The following is a 22,820-nucleotide window of genomic DNA, read 5'->3' as shown; positions in this document are numbered from 1 at the left end:
GAGTGAAGCATTGCAGTAACTGAGATTTGTTTGTCCTTGTGTTTAATTACACGGGTAACAGAGGGGTAAAGACAAAGGAGAAAATGCTCTTTTCCAGTACACATTCCTGTCTGCATCCCACATTTCTTTTGTGCTCTTGTACCCTTTCTTTTTCTTGCTGTTTTTCTCACAACAGGATGACTCTACAGTAGCACTCAAATGAGAGATAAAAGACCTCCTGCCCAGCTCCACAAGACACAGGAAGGGTTTCATTTTTTTCAGACTGGTTTTTATAATCTTTGTTGCTTGCTTGGTTGTTCAGTGGTGGGGGTGTTTGCTCTCTGGACTCCACTTTGCACTTCTTTCTGTTTCCCTCTGCTTCTAGAAAGGATATTTTGCATTACTTCAGCCTTGGCTCACATTTTCTTGGTTGCAGTTAGGTGCTCTGTAGTTCTTTGCTTCTGTTTATGCAAGAATCCACATCAAAGACTTCATCATTCCCTGTTTAAATGATCATACAGAGATCAAAAGTAAGACTTGAAAAGCCAGAGCTCCCTGGAAAATAGCTAAACTAAAATATCAGCAAAAGCTGTAAGAGTGAGCATTCAGCAATTCTGAATGTTGTTTTTTGATTAAAGCAGGTGTGGTTACAGCTCATGTAACTGGACACCACCTAATGGCAGAGGGTCAAAAATTATCTGATTACAATCATGTGTTGATCCATTTTCTGGAGTTTATTCAAATGCTTATGGCAGGCAATGTATTTCATCTTCTCGCTGAAGATAGCTCTGTGATCGCAGACCAAAAATTTAGTGGTTGCTGTGATCCACAAACTAAGGAAATTCAAAGTTAGCTTCTTGTCAAATCATCTATTAATAGTTTGTAACCATCACCAGTGCATTTATCATTTGAAATTATTTTTCCAATGAGTATGATCAATTGTATCTTCTTTAGGCATAGTCTGATGTGTAGAATTAACTAATGCATTTGAAACCTGTTAGCTCTTATGTGTGCATGTTTTTTTTTTTCATTTGAGTTGTGAGCTGGGGATTGGTTTGTCTGCTTTGATTTAGAAGTATGAACTATTTGAGTGCCATACTTAAGAAAAACTTTGCAAGGAAAGCACTGCTTACTATTTGCAACACGTGTTCTGCCTAATACTTAAAACTTCATGCATGCAGCTATTCTGAGATTAGTGGAGAGTGGAGTGTCTAAAAAATGCAAATGAGTTTAGTGTTTTGTTTGCATATATTTCTATGCAAACAAACATTTGCTAAGGCCTCTGTGCCATTTGCCCACTTTTTTGGTAAATAAGGGTTCACTTTTTTTTGTACTTCTTACTTGTATGCTGCAAACAGGATGTTGAGTAACTAATTTTGTATTGGCTAGCACAGCATGCTGGATTAATTTTGGGGTCTCTCAGTTTATAGTATGGATTCCTTGTGCTGCTCTCTTCTTAGGACAATAAAGTCAAATGTAAACATAAAAAACCCCAAATCTCAATCTTAATTATACAGAGTTGTTAAATATTGTTAATAGGTACTGGGTACTTTCTTTTCCTGAAGTCTGCAAGGCCTGTTAGTCAGGAATTAATATTTGTCAAAAGAGAGTAAAACTGAAGAATAGTAAATGTGCAAATCATCCCCTTCTTTAAACTGATTTCTTTAAAGTCCAGGAAGCTGATACAGAGTTTACATCTTGCTCACTGGAGCTGTTTCCCAACACAAATAGATGTCACCTCTTAGCAGTGTATTTAAATCCCTGTACTTTATTTTATGACAATCCTCCACTCTTCAATACTTAAATGAAAGGCAAGGTCAATGTTTTGAAGCCCGAAGGTCTTAAATAGGCATCTGATTTCAGAGTTGCTGAGAACAAAAAGGAGCTGTCTCAAAGAACAGACCACCTGTTAATTTATAGCATCCAAATGGGAAAGTAGAGCTTAGGAACTGTGAACTCCAGTCTGAACTCGAAGTTAGAAAGGGCTGAAATTCAAAACTTCACAGCTGGATCTCATTCTCTTTTATGAAAAGACCCTTATACTTTACCACAGCTTTAGGCAATGTAAGGAAAACTGGAGAGATGAACCTCTTTCTTGAAGCAACTGTGTTTAAACAGGCAGATGGTATACATAAAGACAGAAGAAATGAGAAGTGAGTCATATATATGAGAAAACCCAGTAGATGTTGTCCTGCTTATCCGATGTTTCTAATGAACCATGTGAAAAGTTGAGATCCATGTAACTTGTGGAGTAAATTTAAAATATTATTTTGCATAGCTCAAGCACATCTTTGCTAAAAAGGCTCTCAAAATATAGCCTCAACATTCCTTGATATGGGAAACACTAATAGGTTATCTTCAATCCTGCTATTCATCAGTACCATTACCACTAGGGAAAAAAATATCTGAAGTATCAAGTCGCAAAGAGTCCAAAGCTGATATCATTGTCCCTTACTTTTTCCTGAGAGGCATCCATGATGGCCCATTCTCAGCCAGTCCTTGTGGGACCACCCAGCAGCCACTTCAGCACTGCACCCAGACTTACTGCTAGCATTTTGAATTAGCTTTTCTACCTTCTTAGGAAATGAACATAAATACACCATCGGCCTTACAGAGCCCCAACAGCTGTAAGGTTTTGCCCACCCAGCAATGACCACCTCTCCCTTCACAGTCTCACTGGCAGCTGCCTGGTTTTGCATGGCTCCAGCAAGTTGTCTTTGATGCTGGTTTTGGTCGAGGAGCTTGATGGACAGACTGATATGATACAGATACGAAATTGCTATCCCTGTTGTTTGAAAGAAGCCAGATTAGTGGGAAGCTGTGATTTATTAGAGCAAACGGCTGGGGGGAAATAGTTTTAAAACACAGGTGTGAAATACAAGTAACGTATTTCAACTACAGATTAGAAGCAGCTGCTCTGGATTTAAGAATATTTTGCATTTAGTGATCCGATGTTGCTAGAGGGGAGGCAAGTGGCAGTTTTAGTGGATAGTGTCTGTTAGAGTGAGAGGGCCAGGGATCATTGGTTTGGTTGAAGTTTTGTAGCATTTCCTGGGGATTGGCATAGGGTTCTGTCTGATTTCTCTGCCGTGGTCTTCTCTGAGGACATGTTCTGCTTGAATAGCGTGCAGAGCTGCAAACTGTGTGTGGTAGAACTTTTACAGGCCTGAGAAGAAAAAATTGGCAATATCAGAAATATCACATGTCCTAGTTCTTGTGTAAGTCAAGTGTGGGAGAAAGCACTGAACATCCCACGTTAGAAGCTTGAACACAAGGCTTTGCCTTCAGACCTTTTCTGTTGGCAGTTTTGTGAGAGGTTAGTATGATTTGTTCAGTTCTTTTGCTTTAAAATTTGGGGAGATAATAGCTTCTTGCCCCATGGTTTTGTTGTTGAGATCAACATTGGGCCATGAATATGAGAAGGTTTACAGAATTGCAGTTCGACAGAACCAGGGCAGATGTAGCCTTAGCCTTATGTGGGGAGGTGGATGAGGACAAAGTCTGCAAAGGTCTGACCACATTTGCTGCTCCATTGACAGTGACAGTAGTGGGCCAGAGGTCTGCTGCCCACTCAGTAACTGTCTGTTCCTCACAGCACAGTCCAAGACCTTTACTCCTGTGCATGAGCTGTTTACTAAGATATCTTAGGTGGAGTGTTAAGGACAGATTCATGGAGATGAAGGAGGGGCAGAAAATGGAAATTTGGGGCTATTTTGCATTTTTAAACAAGTGGGGATTTTCACAACCCTTCTCTAAAGTGTAAAGATTGGAAAAATGCTTTGTCAGTATAACTTTCCAGCCTATGAAAAGGGTTATCAAACTTAAGGCAATGAGGAGCTTTTTCTGATTTGATTTGATATAAATTCCACTCAGTGTGTATATGCATGCAGGAGAAAACAAGTGCATTGTGACAATGGCAGTCCCACACATGAAACATTACAGGCCAAAACAAGTTGTGTGCTACGTAGGTGAGCCCAAAGATTGGGCTGGATCTGGGGCAAATGAACAGAAACAACTGGGTAAAAATTGTGTCCATAGGCTTCACTGCTTACCTCTGTTATTTAGTTTGGAGTTACCTGGATGCATTTGGGAAGGGTGTGCTTTTGAAGAGGAACTCAGTAACGTACCTTTGGTGGGTTTAGTGATTTGCAAGAGGAAGGTTTTTCTGCGGTAACATGGAAGGCAGCGTGAAAGTGCAGGAAGAGATGTAGGAAATCAGCCTTTTGCTAGGGTAAAGCTAGACTGTGAAAGTTTTCAATGAAAGGTCAAGGAATTGGCACCAGAGACAACAGGGAAGTGTTAAAGTTGAGGGTGATAAGAGCAAAAATCAAGAACTACCCATGACAGTTTGGATGGCCCAGAAGAGGAGTCATATGGATCAGCAAGGAGTAGGTGAGTTGCCAAAGCAGGGCGCTAACAGATTTGGATGAGAAATTTATTAGCACTAGTTATTGACTCAAATGGTGATGTGTCTGGCTGGCAGGAGTGTTTGACTGGGCAGAAAAAAAGGGAGGTTTCAGAAGGGAGGCTGGGTGTTGTGTCCTGACCCTGTAAGATGCAGTGAAAGAGCTTAACAACACTTCCATGTAACTAATGTTTTGCGTTTTGTGTGAAGATCTGCAAACATGCAAACATGGTTTTCATAGCAGGCAAGGCTAAGCTTTGTTTGATTACCTGAGTGCGACTTAAGCATCACTAAAGGAAGTTAATGGAAGGGTTGTACAAGAGGAGGAACATAAGACCTAAAAGATAACATAAGCAGTGACTGTGGGAGAAAGACATAAATAGTAGGTTCAATATATAATTTTAAGTAATTTGTTTGACATAATCCAGTATAAGTGACAGAGAAAGCTATCTTTTAATGTGTTTAGAATGCTTTGTGATTAAGGTCAGTACAGCATTTCCAATGTGAACTGCTTTCCTTTTCTCTCCTGATCCTTTACGATCAATCTCTGGGAATTTGAAAAGGATTCATCTTTGTGAAAGCTTCCACTTCCTACACAGAGTGTGCAAAAGGCAGTCTGTCAGTTTTAGAAATACTTTACATAAAGAACTGCAAAACAATAATTGTCCCATATTTCACTACAGCCCCCAAGTAGTGGACTGTGATCTTTGGATGAAGGATGAAGAAGAATTGTGAAGTTGCAAAATCAGCTGAAACAAATGTGAAGAGCTTTTGCAAAGAATTCCCTACTTTCCTTCCAAGGAATGCTGAGATTAGAGTTCTGCATTATTGCACATTTCACCATGTATTTTAGCTGGTGGGAGAGTTAAATCTTCTTTTGCACTTTTAAAATCTGCTAACTAGCAAATAAAAAAGCAGAGGGTGAATTTTAGTCAGAGGAGAAATATCTAAGGCTAGTACTTGCATGCCTCACCTCAGTAGCAAATGTGAGTGCTCTGCAACTGTGGATTCATACTTACAAATCAATGGAGCAGAATCTGATCTAATATTTTGTCCTACTGCAATACTTGTTTCTTTCTGTGTCTTCATTTCTGTATTTTGGGGGACCATTTTCATGCATCCTCCATTCTCTGGTTTGTCAGGGCTTGGATAACATTCTCCAAATTTCAAAAAATTGTAATTGTTACAGTAGCCTTATCTTAATGTTTCCCACACCTTCTGGAGCAAGGCGGGAAAAGAAGCGTAGAGGTAGAACTGCTTCTGAGTACTGTGTTAGATAGTGAGCCCTTCTTCATCTGAAGGTGTTTCCCAGTGTCTGCTTTTGCTTGTTGCAGCTGGATGGTGTTGTGTTGGTTTCGCAGCCAGTGGCTGAAGGGTCCTCTTCCTGAGGGCAAGAACAGGGTGTCTGCCTGGGAACCCTGTGGCCACACAGCTGGAGTTTGCCCAGAAGAACCAGAGTCACTTTGAAAGGTTGGATCCATCTTGCAGATCGACAGCTCAGCTGCCTACGTAACCCTGGGAGGGGGGAGCTGAGCTCTGGACAGCAGTAGTTTCTTCTGAGGCAACACTAAAGGACCTCTGCTCAAACACAGATTTAGCCCTTTCTGCTGCAGGGATGTAATGGAAAGACTGATGGTTTGCACAGAGCTCTCTGCGGGGAGGGCAGTAAGTTTGCAGAAAAAGTGATGCTGAGAATCAGTGCTGTTGTTCACGGTGGCCCCGTGGAAGAGCAGTGTTGTCAGGAAAGCAGCAGCCTGAGGCTGCCGCATGAGCAATGGTATTGCTCGGGAGTTCACTCTGAAACCATGAGATAAAATTCAGGAATCTGGGAACGGACATGCTGTAGGGAATTGTCCTGCTGAAGTCGGGGGGGTGGGCAGCAGTACTTACCACTAGGTGGTAGTATATCAACACAGCATGTCTTTCCCCCAGCTGTGAGCTTGTCGCGGTTGGAGCAGGGGAAGTCGGGGTGGACTTGGGGCACGGAGAGGCTGAGCAGGGTTTGCACCTGCAGAACTTTTGCTATGATGCTTAGCCTGCAAAGGAATGTAAGCGTGCATGTTCCCTGCAGTGGTGACTGGGGATTCGAACGGTAGCACCAGGAAGTACAGAAGGTTCAGAAAGTAAAATGTTAGAAGATGGAACAAAAAAAAAAGATGAGCGGCCCTCTCTGGGAGTGGTGGAACCCTTTTCCTCCCATTAAAAATAAAAGAGCAGAACAAACAGAGATGAGCCATAATCTGGACAAACATGGTGAGGTATCCCCATTGGGATGGCAGTGTTCCAAACAGAGTGTTTGGGTTACTATTCTCAGGAAGCTGCTATCATTTTATTAAATTTCTCAGAGCTCAGCTGCTGTCATGAAAGCGTGATGGCTCTGCATTGAGACACCTAGGCCCTCTGCAATCTTTAATTCATGGGTCTCTGGATAGTACTATGCTTCACAGCAAGTCTCCCAAAAAGCTGTACTGAAATAGAGTTTTCATTTCTATCAGTAATATATGTCACAGCAATTGCTGTCATTTTTCTTGAACAAAAGCATTATGAATGCCAATATTAAGATTTTATTTGAGAGACTCAAGCAGTGTAGACAGAGAGAAGCTCAAACCTGTGAAATAACCTTAGTTCTGCTCTGTACCGACAACAGCCCAGCAGTAATATTTTCATTAAATAGCTCCCTATGGAAACAAAGTTCCAACAACTGTTAATGTCAGTAAAACATGAAACAAACCCTTACAGGTTGAATTTTTTCTTCTAGCACACCCTTGGGCCAGGCAGACCATCTGCTTGCCGGCCTGAGGCCAGCGGCCAGGCCAGGTAGTCACTGTTCTGGATTACCAGGATGCCCCATGGTCTTGGTCAAGCAGGGAGCACCTGGCCACTGGCCACCCCAGTGGAACCATTGGAACAGATAGTGGGAGAAGGTCCAGATCTATGACTCATCTGACAATGGATCTTTGCAAAAGATATTTTTCACATGCTAAACATCTTAACTCCACTTGTTTGTTCTAGTTCTGGGAAAAAAAAAAAATCATCCTTAGGAGAGGAATCGTGGTGCCTGTTCAGGACTGAACAATGTGCTTGTCAGGAAGCTGTTGTGATGAATACTGTTCTACCTTAGGTCACTCGGCTTTTCGAGTCTCCCAAGATTTTCAGCCACCTTCCTCCATCAGTCAGAGATTGTAAGGCTATTGAAGTAGCTAAGCCAACTGAATGGGAATGTAGATTTAAAAAAAAAATAAAAATAAAAACTTGAAAATGTCTCATTTTTCTGGAGGGTCAGAGCCCAGTTCTTGAGCCAGGGGCTAAACAAGACCGAGATACCTGGTCTAACCGTTTTTCCACTGCAGTGTTTCAGGGTGAGATTCCAAATTCAGAGTGCAGTACTCTATCCCTGATCTAATAGATCTCTCATATGGAGTTAATCTGGGCATTATAGCATACTGTATTCATTAATGGATAAAGTGACCCCTTTGTAGAAAAGATTTTAAATGTTTTGTATTAAAGCCACAAAATAATGAGGGCAGTTACTAGCACCTCACAAAATAATAATGGGAGGATAAACTACAATAATAGGATCATATAAGTATCTGAAAATAAGGGGCGGTACAGATGGAGAAAATCTGGGATAATTCTTTCTCAACACTAATGTACCATTCAATTTTCTTCTCTTTGCAAAAGGCCTTTTATATCTGGCACTTTGAAACAGCAATGTTTTTAAGCCAAGACCTGAATTAAGTATTCATTTCTAGGCCAAATACTGCACAGAGTTTAGTGGACTCAGTATACTGTTCAGCAAGAATTCATAGCATGAGAAATTATTGCCATGTTTGTCTGTGAGTTTAGTGCTTGGAGGGATCTTCTAAAACAGGGAGTCCAGTTGTCTGCTGTTGCGGGCAACCTTGTCCTATTATCCCTTTATCAAATTTATCAAGCTCCATTTTAAAACTGATTAGGCCTCATTTAGCCACTGGGCCTGCCTGGAAGTCTGTTCTGGTAATTACTTTATCGATGGTTAGAAAGCATTGTCTGAATTTTTATGTGGCTGATTCACAGCCATGTGTTCTTGTGCCAACATCACCCCGTTGCTTAACCTGCTCTTTTCCTTTCTTTGTGATACTTTCCAGTGTTTTTACAAAAAGTGATCATGTGCCCTCCCAGACTCTGTTAGACGAAACAAGCTTAGTCATTTTAGCCTCCCCTTATAAGATAGTTTTAGATTCCCAACATCTTTCTCTGTGTCCTTTTCAACAGGAATTAATTTCTGCTGAACATAGTGGGCCACTGTGCTGTGGGGTTTTTTTTCTGGAAAAGCCTCATCCAGGCAATGCCTCACACTGTGGCATTTGTACACAGAGCTTTTCTGCCAGACTGCTGCTGTGCATGCAACCTTTTGGCAACTAATCCCATCATCCATCATCCCAAGCATGCCCAACCCAGCTCAGCTGAGTGTCTCATGTCATTACAGCCCTTCTGCTGAGGAAGCAAGCTGGAGGTTAAAAAAAAAATAATAATAAATTGAAAGAACTGGAACCGGGGGAAAATTCAGCTCCAGGCATCTTTCCTTAGACAGGCCACGTCAGACAATCCTTAGAGCAGTGTGAGTATAGACTCTATAATTTCTGAATTGGTCAAGACATAATAAGAGGGTGTTTCTTCCTTTATTAAATGTTTCCATATCCCTATTCTATAAATACAGTCACAAAATACTAGGTGCGGCTGGTACTATATGTTGGATTTGGAGTTCTTCCAGTTTGGCCAGATTAATATCTGATGCCAGTGCTTTCCCAGGTAATTTTGAGGCATGTGGATTGGGTAAGCAGTAACAAATAGAACAAAGGGTCTCAGATCCTGGCTACTCAGTGCAGGGTAAGACTTTCATTTTGGAATATTTTTAAGTTGGGACCTTTTAGGCTGACTAATGTTATTTAAAGGAGAAAGCCAGATCTGAATTTTACCCTAACCTGCTCTAACCAGCAGGTTTCCTGGAACTGGAGAAATGCTTTTCTGCATTCGCTGGGTACTGAGTCTGTGACTAATTGGAAGCCATCTATAGTGTTTAAAAGAATTTAGGTTCCTGTGTTAGGGATGCTCTAAGAGTATATACAGCTACTGCTTTTTTGAACTTAATTCTTGTTTTGCACATTCCAGTTAACATCATCAATTTCTTTGGAGTAACTTCTCATTTATACCAATACACAGTCAGAATATAGGAATATGCAAAAGAGTCCAAAGAGAGTTTGGACACACTGAAAAGTAAATAGTGTATGTTGTTCAATCCAATGTTTTTTCAAGCTAATGTGGCTCAGTCTAAAGCAACCATCAGTAAAAGGTGGTATCCACAACCGTTCTAGTTCTTGACTGCGTGACTTTTTTATTTTCTGTACCAAGTTCCAGTTCTGCTGCATTTCTTTCTTGAATTGTTTCGATATGTTGTTGATGAAGGGTCAAAAAGATAAAATTGCCCAGATGTTGATGCTCATGACAGCTAAATAGATCAACTTGTTTTTTTTTAAAAAATAGGTATTAAGTTAGTCCGTCTGTTCTGTTGCCTTGCTCTGCTGAATGATGACCGCTTTGCATGTGTGAGCCTATACTGCCTAAAAAGCAAGCTGTACCGGGGACTACGATGTAAGTGCATCTTCCTCTGACACATTTTGACATAAGTGTGTGAAAGGAGAGTGCACAGAACAGCTGATGGACTCACAGAAACAGAAACATCATCAGCCTGGGAAAAAAATCACAATTCGCGTTCCCTTTTTTTTTTTCATATTTATTATTAGTATTTAGTGATGTTAGGTTTGTGGTTGGACTTTTTTATCTTAAAGGCCTTTTCCAACCTATAGATTTTGTAATTCTGTGATTTATTCCCCTGTCGTCTCATACAAGATAATGCAGATGAGTGCAAATATTTATCACAACTGTATTTCAGTAGGCTGTACCTAGCAAGAGGTGTGATTACCTCAATATGTTGTAGACCATATGAAGATAAGCGGTTTCACACGACACCTTCTCACTTGCCCAAGGAAAGTCCCTCAGGAGAAGGGATTTTCTGAGTATGTGGTACATAACCAGCATCCTAGTCAAATTCCAATGCCGATCACACATTTTTCTTTTGGAATTAAGTGTTCTGCTTGAGATTTCCCTCTTGTTTTCGTCTCCCTGATTTCTGAAGCCCTTTTCCTTTTGCCTCCCTCTGTCCTCAATCTTTCTGCTGGAATAAGAAAGTAAGGACAATTTTTTTGTGTCTATTCTGTCTGCTTCACAGGAGGAGAAAGTACAAAGCAAGAGAAGAATTGGTGCCCTTCACTGTAGTGCTCCTCCTTTCTGTTCTGCTGGCTTTCAAATTTCATGTTTCTCACCTGACACAGTTCTGCTGAACCATCAGCACTGGCAGAGTGGTTTGTTTTATGCAAGTCCAAAAGTGAAATCAGACATCTGGTGACCTTTTGGTTTTCCCTGCTTCTTGTCAAGAAAGTGAGAGAAGAAGCCCTAACTACTGTGTATTCCTGTGGGGGTTTGGAGATTAAATTAGCATACTTTTAAAAATACACATTTTACCTGAAAACAGCTTTGAAACCAAAGGTGTTGTCAGAGCTTACTCTTCACTTCTTTTTTTTCAGAATTAGTAGAAAATACAGAACTGTGTCATTTAGGCTGACAGTTGTTCTGTTTCCTGAATTGGAGATAATGAATCAGTGGCAGGTGTTTATTAAACCTCTTCTGCGAGCTTGTTATGATATATGCAATAATTAGCTCCCCTGAGGATGTATTTCCCAGCAGTCTGCACAAGTGACTCATGCTGAGTCCCTTTATATAATCATGGCAGGGGTGGGGGTGGGAAGGGGGGGGAAGTGCTGTCACCTTTACTTATGGAAGGCAACTGGAATCCATAGATATAGGTAGCTATTTTTATATCATCCTCCCATTTTACTCGCTGCCATTGAATTCTGCCTACTCATAATGTTCTTTCAGAGATTTTTTTCCTCCCACCTCTCCAGTGGTGCGTGATTTCTTCTGGCATCATGGCCTATGTTTTTCCTTTTAGGCGCATCATCTCCACTGATGGTATTATAGTATCACCCCAGAGATATGAAAGCGGAACTGGTTCCTTTCGCTCCGAGAGTCCTCTTGTCTCCTAAAGTCATTCTAGTAATAGGTATCAGCTCAGAGTTGTCCCCCTCTCTTGCCTGCTCCTGCTTTGCATTACTGCAGCTGTGATAGTTTCCCCAGATCGAATCCTGGCATATGTTGGTGTGAGAGAGATGACTGCTGCTGTGTTTTGTTTAAGCCCTAGCTGTCATGCTTGCACAGTGCAGTTTGCAAGCCTGACATTTTGTGCATTGTATAAGCTACAGATGAGTCATGGAGTCAAAGATTCATGGGAATCTTTCCAGTAATTACAATGGGCTTTGACTCAAGCCTCCAGCACCCTTGAATGAAACAGATGGTGTATCTGCAGGAAAGCAGGCAGCTGGATGGCCTTCATGTATGGCTGTATGATGTCATTCACATTGATTTACACCAGTTGTTAGTGAAACAATGCTTTACACATGTGCAAAGCCTTTCCTGAAAGTTGCCTTACCTGACCAGTCCTGTCACCCCTTTATTCCATAGTTCCATCACTGACAGTGGGGGCTGTAAGTGGTGAAATAGTGACGGATTGGAGTATCTGATTTCTGTTACAATCTTCTCTCTTATGCATTGGGAACTGGGATTTGTGCAGTCTCTAAAGCATGGGACTTCTTGTTTTCACATTTTAGCATATATTTTTAAAACATTCAGCTTGGAGGGGCTGAAGTCCTTTACTAGAAATTGGTTATCTGGGAGTGTTAACATTGACTTAATAGGTAGTACAATAAAAACCTGTTTTTCCTCAATACAACTTTTCTGAAGCCATTTATAGTAGAGGGCAGTAGCCTAAAATATATCCTTTGGGGTACTGAAAAACCTTTTAACGGTTGTGGAAGTGTCACCAGGTATTTCCTGTCTGTATGGAAGTAAAACATCCTAAGACCTGACAGAAGGTAAATCACACAGCAATCTCTTTTGTATTTAGGAAGCACTAAGGAAGGGTGCATCCTGGAAAGACTTATATCTCTAGGCAGTCTAGAGATACGGTTGCTGATTTTCTTTGAAGAGGCTTGCCATGATTGTTTCCTTTTTGCTGTCTTATTCTAATTGTTTCTTTTCCACTAAGGTTCTGGAAAGGGTGATAAATTTCAGCACTTCCTAGTCTGGATAGTAAAGGGTTCCCCTTTTTCTGACTTTGTCTGCTGGACCTACTGACCTCCAAGCCAATGTGGTAATAAATTCTCAGGAAGAAAAACTCAGAACATCTTTATTCCTACAACCTGGCAAGGATAAGAAAGCTCTCCTATTCTGCCTTCTAAACTGTGGTATGGATAATTTATTGAGCTTATAATTTTCAGTGAGAATGAAACTGGGGAGCTTTTGGTCCAAAATATACAAGCAGCTGTTGGTCAAGATGTGGAATGCAAGAGTGGAAATCTAAATCCCTGTGCGTTTTAAAGTGAATGGAGGTATGAAATTGAAACCGGCTGTGATACTGAGCACTGAAAAGCAAATTCTAGTTTAACAAAATGTTCATTGGCGATCAACCACTTTCACACAGTTTCTTTTCTTCTTAAAACAATTGCTTGCATGAGGAACTTTCTCACTGCTCAAACTCAGTCAGGCTTATGTTTTAGTTCTTCTCCTAGAAAAAAGAATGAGGGGAAGGTCTTCTTGTCAAGAGTATAAACTTAATTTCCAAATCAACAAAGACTCCATAACTCATGAGCTTTCTCCTCTGGTCAAGTCAGCCACTGCCAAGAGCTTCTTCTCTGTTTACAGCCTGCTCCACTGTAGCTGCGAGCATGGACTGTTCATGTTGCAGCCTGTTGTCATGCTAATGAGAGAAGAAGAGGGAAAACTGTTTGTAGGTCTCTAATGAACTGTGAGATGTGATGAAAAAAATCTGGATTTAAGTCACCACCAGCTTTAAAAAGAAATGTATTCAGAGATTCTGATGTGCTTCTAACATCTAAAAGAAATCAGATAATTTTTACCTTGTACTCTCCAAATATTAATAGGTTGCTTATTATTTTTAAGGTGGAAAAGAGTTAATGGTTTTTGTTTGCATTAGACAATTTTTACTAACTAGAGCTATTTAGAATTGGAGTTTACAAGTATCACATTTTTTTAAATTTGCTTTTCTTAGGGAAAGCAAGGAAATTGAACAGTAAAGGCTGGTTTTGAACAACATATGTAACATGTCTATCTTCATATATGCTGTCAGATATGTATACGAAAATGATGTACTGAATTGCGTTAGGTTCTTCCCTTCATCCGTGTGCATTAGAAATTTGGCTTGGTATTTTATGGTATACCTTGTTTGTTCTTGAGTAGTGGTGTGTTTTTCCAGTTACTGAAGTTTTTGTGATCTCTCACACATTGTTTCAAATCTGGTTTATTGCTTCTGATCTAAAACAAATTCCTATGATATTCATCTGAAACTTCAATTTAAAAAGTGCTGTGCGTGAAAATCTACTTGCAGATAGTCAGGAAATGTCAGTGGTGTATACACAGTTCTGGGACAAACAGAGAGAGGAAGAAGGGTTACACTTTGTGAACTCACACGTCCTCATTTCAAAAATGGTCTTGGGGTATTTCTTCAGAAATACACTCTTATCTCAAGGCACAGTTTGTTTATAGAGGGTGATAAAGATTGATATGTATGTTCCCTGTTCCTGCTTTAGAATGTAAGACGTTTTCTTGTGCTTCCTCATGCAGTTGAAAACAAGCTGGCTTACTGATAGTCCAACTCCACATTCCCTTTAGGAGAGATAAAGAGTGAAAAAGAAGAGGGTTGTTAGCCATTTCTTGCAGTTTAACGACACAAAACAAGTTAGTGGTTAATGTACAGATGTGTGTACTTCAGAAACTATGGCCAGAAGAATATTGCACAATAAACTCAACTGAGCTGTTGGAGGCTTGTCACTTGCCAGCAGAGCAGCCCTTGAGGGCATTCCTCTCTGCAGGAGACACCACACTGCTCATCCTTTCTCTTGGTGTCTTTTGATTCTGCATTTGTAGGAGGACTTCAAGTATCCAACTTCATCCTGGATAGCTGGGCCAACCTCTGTATGAAAAAAACACAGAAGTGACTTTTCTTTTCCTTGCTGAAATTTATTCTATTCAACACCTAAGCAGTATCTAAGGTATGAGAACCTCCAGCTGCCAAATGCTTAAGTCCCATGGCTCTTGCAGAGGACTCACAAGTGCAGCCGAGACCTTTGCAGCCCACCTGCTTCTGCACACATCTGTCTCATAGGTAACTGGAAATAGTCTCACTGCCTTGATCTTCACTTCAGCCATGGCCCCTGTGTACTTTCACTAGAAACACTGATTTCTAATGGCCTGACATTTATCTGGTTGAAAAGAGACAGAAAGCAACTCTAATGAACTGTGGTGGATTTCGTGTATATTGAGATTTTCTGCATGATGATTTCTAGTGCTGTTCACACACAAGTCACGTGTAGAAGCTATTCATTTTTGATGCAGGTCATGTTCTCCTAATATATGACAAGTTATAATATGTGGTGCCATAGGTCGTGTATCATGGTGCTTTCCTATTTTGCAACAATATGTATAACAATTTTAGTTGTAGTGCATCTGTCAAAGAGTACTTTTGTAAAGCAGGAGTATAGAACTGGAGCCATTTCATACATAATGGAATAATAGCAGAACTGGGTTATTATTCTACTTCCTTAAATGTTGTAACAAGTTACTCCATTTGTAGTGATCGGTCCATGTCCAATAGCTTAATAGCATTAGCCATGGGGTTTTTTCTGATGTCTTTGTAATTTGGTTTAACAGTGCTCGGGTCGCTATCATATCACTTCTAATATATCATCTGTTGTGCAATAAATAAAACTTGAAGAGTTAGTAGCCCACAGTAAATAAAAATTGAGTCCAAACCTTGTTGATAAAACAAATACTTTACATGGAATACAGGAAGAGAAAAGAGGAGTCTTAAGCTTTAATAAAATATGTGTACTCCTCATAGTGTACTTGGTGCTCAAGAATGAAAGCTCATTGATACCACTGGAGTGCTTGCTTTCATTCCAGCAACAATTCAAATAAACTGCTCTCCAAGTGAATTCATCTTGAGTTAGCTTGTCAGATGTGTCAGCACAATAAAAGACTAGAGTTGCACAGAGTTACGCTGCCGCTGCAGAGTAGCTAAGATTGTACCCTTATGTTACAAACATGTAATGACAAATCTGCCTTAAAATATTCCTCTCTCTTCCTGCTGCAGCTGACTTAACTGTTTGTGTGATTGGATTCTAAACAGTGTCTCAGAGGACCTGTACTGGTGGCATGGCTTCACCTTCTACAGAAGAGTCAGAGATCACTGTCTGAGTATAGGAACCTCTTCAGCTGGATATTCTGGTGACGGAGTAGTACCATGAAACCACTGTCTGGTGGGTCAGTGAGGGAAGCCTGGGAGCTCACAGAAAACTGCAAAATGAACCTCTTACTTTGTGTTGTCAGTCTGCCCTTGCTCTGGTGGGAAGACCATTACCAGCCCATTGGTACCTTTGCCTCTCACTGATCCCTTAGGAGTATACTCCCTCTCTTCCTCTATCTTCTGTGAAATCCCAGGATCAACTCTCTTGTGTCTCTACGGTTCAACATTTTTTACCAACCATGCCTCTTCAGAAGCTCCATGTGGTTGCATATCTATGAAACATTCCTTCTGGGGCTGACAGCAGCAGGTGAACACAGTGATTTACATTTCATTAACCCCTGCTCTCTGCAGAGGTGGTCTAAATCAGTCAAGTGAAATGGAGTAGCTTCCTGTTTAGCTGGTGCACAGAAAAGCAGAATTGTGCCCATTACTCATGCTGGGCTTAAAGGAACAATTCACAGTCAGAAGTCTTCATATTTCACCAACAATCTTCTAGAAAGTCTGGCTGATGACATATTTTTCTCACTCTTTCTCCTTGCTTTCTTTTTTCCTTTATAAGAACATAGCAGTCTCCAGGAGCGATTGCACCATTACAGGCTTGCAGCTCTTGAGCAAGTGTTTATTAATTGCTTCATTCGTTGAAAACTGCTCTGTGATTGTCTTTAATTTTACTAAAATACTATTATTTTTATTCCTCCCAGTGAGAGGGTGTATCAAAATGTTCTGTAGTGAAGGATTAAAGAACAGAAAACTTTGCATTTCCAAATGGCTTTCCTATTGCCTAGATTTCCTCAGTATCTTCGCAGGGTGATTGCCTTCAGTTCTGCATTATTTTTCCTCCTAGGGACCTCAGTCAGGAGTAAACTCCAAGTTGCTCTGGCCAGCTCTGGATTCAGACTCTGGGGTTTTTTTAACTTAGCAATCTTGGCAAGATTAACTGCCCGCCTGAGCAAATTTTGTGGTCTTGCTGGCTGTGGTGGTCTCAGATGACAGAGGTAAAATTCACATATTATTGACCTGATAAGCAGTGAAAGTTCAGTCTAACACATTAAAGTACAGCATGACTTATCGGTGTATCTGCTTGTGTATTTACATTTGACAGTCCTAAGGCACCTCCACTGGCAATAAATTACTGGGCACAATCAGGAGCAGGTCTTCTTGACAAAATAATATGTCTGATTTCTTCTTTTCACCGTCCCAAACAATTTTAAACTGTCTTGTGAATAGATATTTTTTACTTTGAACAATTAATTGATTTTTGAATGTCAAAGTTTCTCACACTAGTTAATGCATACTGGGTTTTTTGGTAGGAAAATGCTATCTTTTTTTGGTTTCTTTTTTTCTCTCTGTTTTATTTTGTTTTAAGTTGCACTTGCAGAATATTCTATTTCAAGAAACAGGCTAGCAATTGGAAGCAAATGTGTTTGTAGAACAAACCCTAAAATCTGCTGCATTTGTGACAGAAGCACAGTACCAACATAAACAATTCTATCAGAGCACATGAACCAAGTGTAATAGCTTTGAGCTCTTCATGATAGAAAACAACAACACTTTATAAAACATTTTAGGTTAGTTTATCTGCCTTTTGAATGAAATGTAAGTTTCCTTCCTCTTCACTAAAACCAAAAAGTAATGGAACTGGAGATAAGGCAGTTCTAGATAGTCTCAGGACCAGGACAGTCATCTACAGAGGGCCAGTATGGGGGTTTTCCCCATACAGAATAGGTGTATCACAGGAAGTTTGACTTCAAGTAAATCAACAATTCAGAATCGAAAACTCCAAGCAAATATGAAAGGGAGCAAAATCCTAATAAGCTGCTTTCTGGTTTGCAAAAACAGATTTGCAGTTGTCATACAGTGCTGGTGAAGAAACCCAACATCGTTACTTGTAGAGCAACAGCAGGTAAAAAAGATATTGAAGCCATATATTTATTTGCATTATTAGGCAGGGATGCTAAATCTGTCAGGAACTGAAGTATAATAGTGCTTACAGCTATTTGTTCTTTCTTTGAAAAGAAACCGAATTGTATGCTCAGCTCTTATACTTTCATTCAAAAAATAATTAGGAAAATTTTTATGTTAAAAACTGCTACTTAAATATTCTTCAGCCTGTAGAATGGGTAATTTACAACCAAAAGTTTTAAAAAACTCTCACACATTGACAAACTCTCTGAGCCTTTGATGTTAGCATATAACAAATTAGATATCTTCAAACTCTTCCACAATCTTGCTTTCAAAACCTGGAGTTCCTAACTATGGGGCTAAAGCATGATTGTTTCTCTTTTCTCTGTAATGAATTAGGAAGGAGTCAGCATGTCTTCCCTGTGAAAGTTTTCACAGACGTTACATCAGTGGTTAGGGTTGTGATTTCGGAACTTATTTTACTTTCTAATATGTTTACTTTATTCCAGTCCTGCTAGTTAATTAGAGATGCTTGGAGTAAACATGGCTCGCCAGCTGTATGGTCTTGCATGAAGACCTGTGATTTCAGAATTTTTCCGTGGCTGATCTCCAGTTACTGCCCAGGGATGGCATTAAAAAGATTTCCTGGAAACTGTGATCATCTGAAGGAGGGGAAGGTAGCCTTGGATCTTATTATAGTGATTCATGTTCCCTCTGGAACAGACATGAAACAATCTATGAGGAACTGCCTTCTGCACCAGCTAAGACACAAACACTAGTATAGCATGAACAGACTTTTAAAATAATATTAAAAGCAGTATATATCAGCATTGTGTAATTTATGCTAGCTGGCTATTGGTTTTTGACTGATGTTATGACTCGACTTCAATGTACAAAGGAATTGAATTAGCCACTCTCTATTCAAGGGAAAATTAATGAAGTTCATTATCCTTCAATGGACCTTAGGTTTGAAACCTTCTTGGTTAAAAAGTACTCCCAACCTAAGCAGTAACACAGGACCTATAACAGTACCTGGTTCTCTGTCGAGGTAGTAGTGGCTTTCTTTAGACCAAAAGGGAAATTGCCATTAGTGTTATTAGTGGCCGTCTTCAATGAGAGCGGGAAGCAAAGAGTAGCTAAAGATGTGCTATTTTCCTGTACATTTAACTCTTAACTAAGTAAGTGGAGACTAAGGTAGCATGTTCTTGCATGTATGTACTCACTATGGATGGAAGAGCTGCCTGCACTTGCATCTCCTTAAAATCAATAACGTGGCTCCCATTGTCTTCAGGAGGAACAGAAGCCAAAGCTGCAAATCCTATCAGATAATTATAAATTAAACCAAGAGTTGCAGCATGCAGCAAAACCTCACGTGACTATGATTCAGGAAAGCACTCTGTGTTCTTCATCAAGGAAGTAAATCATGTAGCAGAGGAGGCATTTTCAGTGTTTTTAATGCTCCTCAGGAAAACTAAGTACAATTTTGACTGTGCAGGTTTATATCCTCCATACCTTCATGGAATTTTTCCACCTTTAAGGGCCTTTTTAATTCACAAAAAAGCTTTGCCTTCTGTTAATATGTTCCAATGTGCATTTATTTCCACAGCTGATCACTGAAACCCCAAGAAGGCAACAGCTGTTGTGAATGTATAACCAGATTTCCCAGCTAATTAGTGGTTTTAAATGGACTTGGTTTCTCCCCCCCTTGTGATTTCAGTATTGATGACACTGCTAATAAATTCTTAATGAGAAAGAATGTTATATAGATGTTGGGTAAACTAGATCTTCTTTTGTATTGGAAGCATAGCACACAATTAAAATGTACCATGGATAGAATCATAGCTTTGTTTAACTCACATCAACCTACTCACTCTGTGCTGAAATGTGTCCTGTTGTGTTAAATGTACCACACTGATCTAAAAGTGGTGAATTCTGTGGGTGCCCGGGGTTATTATCAGACCCAGACGCTGCATGCTTGCAAGACGTGCCTCCACACAGTTCCTCAAGTCTGAAGCAGAAGAAGTGTGTAAAATGATCCCACTTGTCCTTTACAAAACCGGTTTCTAATCCTTGCAAAGAAAGCATCGCAAACGTAATTTTCCCATTAAAGCTGACTGTCTATTACTTATCTTTTCCATAAGGTTTCTTGGTTTATTCATGGTGTGGTCACAGTGAATCAGGAGATAACTGTGCAGTCTGTAAGGAATTTTTACACTTAGTTGGAAATCATTGCTTTTTAAAGCTGTTATTTATGATCACTTCTCTACATTAATTTTGGAAGCATACTGATCATTTCAAGGGTTTTCGTTCAGAAGTTGGGCAGGTAAGAATGTGATTTTTAAAGAGAAAGTTTTATATTTAGGAAGCACTAACCAGAGGTTAAAATCTTTTGAAAGCCATCCTCTGGTCACCTCTGCCAAGCAAGTAGGGAGCGAGGAGTGGGGAATCCAAAATGAAAAAAATTGAAACCTTGCAGATTTTTAAAGCTCAATTAAATTTGAAGTGTAATTTAACCTGATTTCTTCAATAAAATGGAATTTTCCAAGAAATATATATTTGTGATAAAATTCTAATTTTTTTAGAAAATGGATATGTGTCATTAGCTGTGTTTCTGGTGGAGAAGTCCTGCTGGATTGTGTGTGATCCTAACAAGCTTTAGAATACTGAGGACAATTTGGCTCATGTTTACTGCTGGGGAAGGAAGGCTGTGTAAGCTTCTGTGTGTAATGCCAGTGCTGCATGAGCCATGAATCGATCTCCCTGTAGAAAATGATGACATTTGTTTTTTAGAATTCATGCTTCTGAGAATTCTAAGTATTAATTTAATTTTTAGCCTTCCGTTTTCTGAGACCTCAGCACTTTCATTTTCTATGCTTTGATCTGCAGCTCTGAGGATATGAGTAATTTTTAAAGGGGAAGTGGAGTTTCTGTGTTGACCACATAATTGCAAGAGCTGGGCTTTTGTGAAAGATAATCCAATATTGTGAAACTAGTGATGAACTCATCAGAATTGTTGTGGCTGAGAGGACGTTCTTAGAGCATGAGATACTATTGGTAATGAACAGAGTGAAGGGAAAGTAAATGATTTCCAGCTTTGGCGTTGCATCCTGTCAGCCGAGTACCTGCATCCAGAGTTCAGCTTAATTGTTCCTTTTCCTTGCAGGCATCAAGCAAATATTTTCTTATATGCACCTTTTTAAACATGATTCACTTGTCTATATTGCTGGGCAGAGATTTAGCTTATTTACCCAAGGTGAGTCTATCTGATAATTTCTATCCACTTACCACCTGTAACCTCCTCAAAACTTTCTTTTACAGTCTTTTAGATTAAGACTTGGTACTTATGTGTCCTAACTCTAAGGTAATATTTTCTTTAAATATGCTGTTGTCGTGAAAATGTGCTGAGTATATGTAGTACACACACTTCTGACATATGCACAGGGGTCAGAGTCATGGATCAGAAAAGGAAAGAGCTTTTGGAGGTGATATCCCAGCTGTTGTCATTGTAAATGGTGGAGTGATGCCTCTGTGACTCAGTAGGTAAGCCCTGCCAATCAATTAACTAAGTTCTTTAGCATGAACTTGGATTAACTTTCGTTCAAATTTAAATTTCTCTTGGAAAACCTATCTGGTTTCTGTTGTTGCTACAGTTGAGGCTAGTATCTTGAGATCTATGTTACAGAAATAGATAAATATATGATTGTATTGATGTGGATTTTTATTTTGGCATCAGCAAGCTGTATTTATGACTACCAACAGCTGAAGCAGACAGATGTGTGTGTACGTGCATGTTTTTTCAACCACGTGGGCATTTGCACAATAAATCCATTAGTGCTGATTGCTTCCCTTTTTCTAAAAGGCCCTGATTTTCACGTTGTTTTGCTATCTCTATCTCTAATTCAGCAAATAGCTTTTAGTAAAATCCTGAAGAATAGGACATTCGTGAATTATATAATTTAATGCATTAGTCACAAAATAGAGATGAACTTGTTAAGGATGAGTCATGACTTTATTGTCTGCATCTTCTAGATGCAAAATGGATCATTGTGGCTTTTTTTTTTGCCTCCAAGCTTCTTTATTCTGTTCTGAATGACAGATGCCTCATCTATTTTACAGCTAGGTAGACAATACTGTATGAAAAAACTACCTGCTTTTTTTCTGGGTTTAGACTGCATTTCTAATTGTACTTGCTCATTATTACCTCACCCTTTATATTTTTTCTGAGCAGGCTGTAAATATGACTTTAATATACATTGTGTTTAATACAAGGGGGAGCCTGGCTTGGAATTTTTCACAAGGTCTCAAAATAACTTGTGCTGCAAAGCAGGGAGAGCACCTCTGGACTCAGGCAGGGTCTGGCTGCTGCTGATGACACGTCAGAGCAGAGCCAGGGCTAGGAAATACATGTGATACGATTCCTCGGTGGCAGAAGGTCCTCTTCAGGGCATAATTTCCAAATTGCAAGTCATTTTATGGAGGTTTCTCACTCTGGGCTTGAAATGGAGCCTGCGGCTTAAAAGTCAACATTCTCTCGCAACAATTCACATCTTGCTTTGCCGTGTGGCAACCAAAGGCAGCTAGAGGAAGAAGTGATTTCCCCATGACCCCGACGATTTATTTTGTACATTTACCATTGTGTCTGTACACACCAAAGCTGCACAGTGTGACTAAGCTATTACAACACCTCTATGCGAGCAGGAGAGGTCTTCCTTCCTCTCCACGTCCCTTTCACTGCCTACTCCTCAGCTCTCACTTCTGCCTGCTGCTACGAGTGGGACCAGTCAGTTACCTGGGGCAGGCTGGTGATTTGACAGGACAGAGTCAGGAGACAAGGGAGGAGGGAAGGGAAAGCTGGGGCAGAGGAGAAGGTTCCATTCCCTTTTGATGGCTTTGAGATCACCTCATGCTAAAGCCATGAGGCACGTAGCTTGACTCAAAGTTTCGCTTTTCCAATCCCATAGCTGGTTAATGAATGAGCCTTTCACATTGCCACACAATACAGAAACATTTTTTTGAAGACTACGGAAATGCAACTGGATGATAATGAGATTTGAAGGC

At 40.0% G+C, this 22,820-nt stretch overlaps 1 protein-coding gene across 1 annotated transcript in view; it reads left to right on the top strand.

Annotated features, from left to right (window-relative positions):
• The window catches only part of NID1 (nidogen 1), a 78,674-nt gene that overhangs the window by 53,834 nt on the left and 2,020 nt on the right, over positions 1-22,820 (top strand). Inside the window, exon 21 of the transcript XR_008448973.1 lies at positions 12,585-21,015. The gene's annotated coding sequence lies outside the window, so the exon portion shown is untranslated. The remainder of the gene's footprint in view (positions 1-12,584; positions 21,016-22,820) is intronic.

This window comes from Cuculus canorus, chromosome 3, assembly GCF_017976375.1.
Source record: "Cuculus canorus isolate bCucCan1 chromosome 3, bCucCan1.pri, whole genome shotgun sequence".
In the NCBI taxonomy this organism is placed as follows: Eukaryota; Metazoa; Chordata; class Aves; order Cuculiformes; family Cuculidae; genus Cuculus; species Cuculus canorus.
This window is presented reverse-complemented; position numbering and strand designations above follow the sequence as displayed.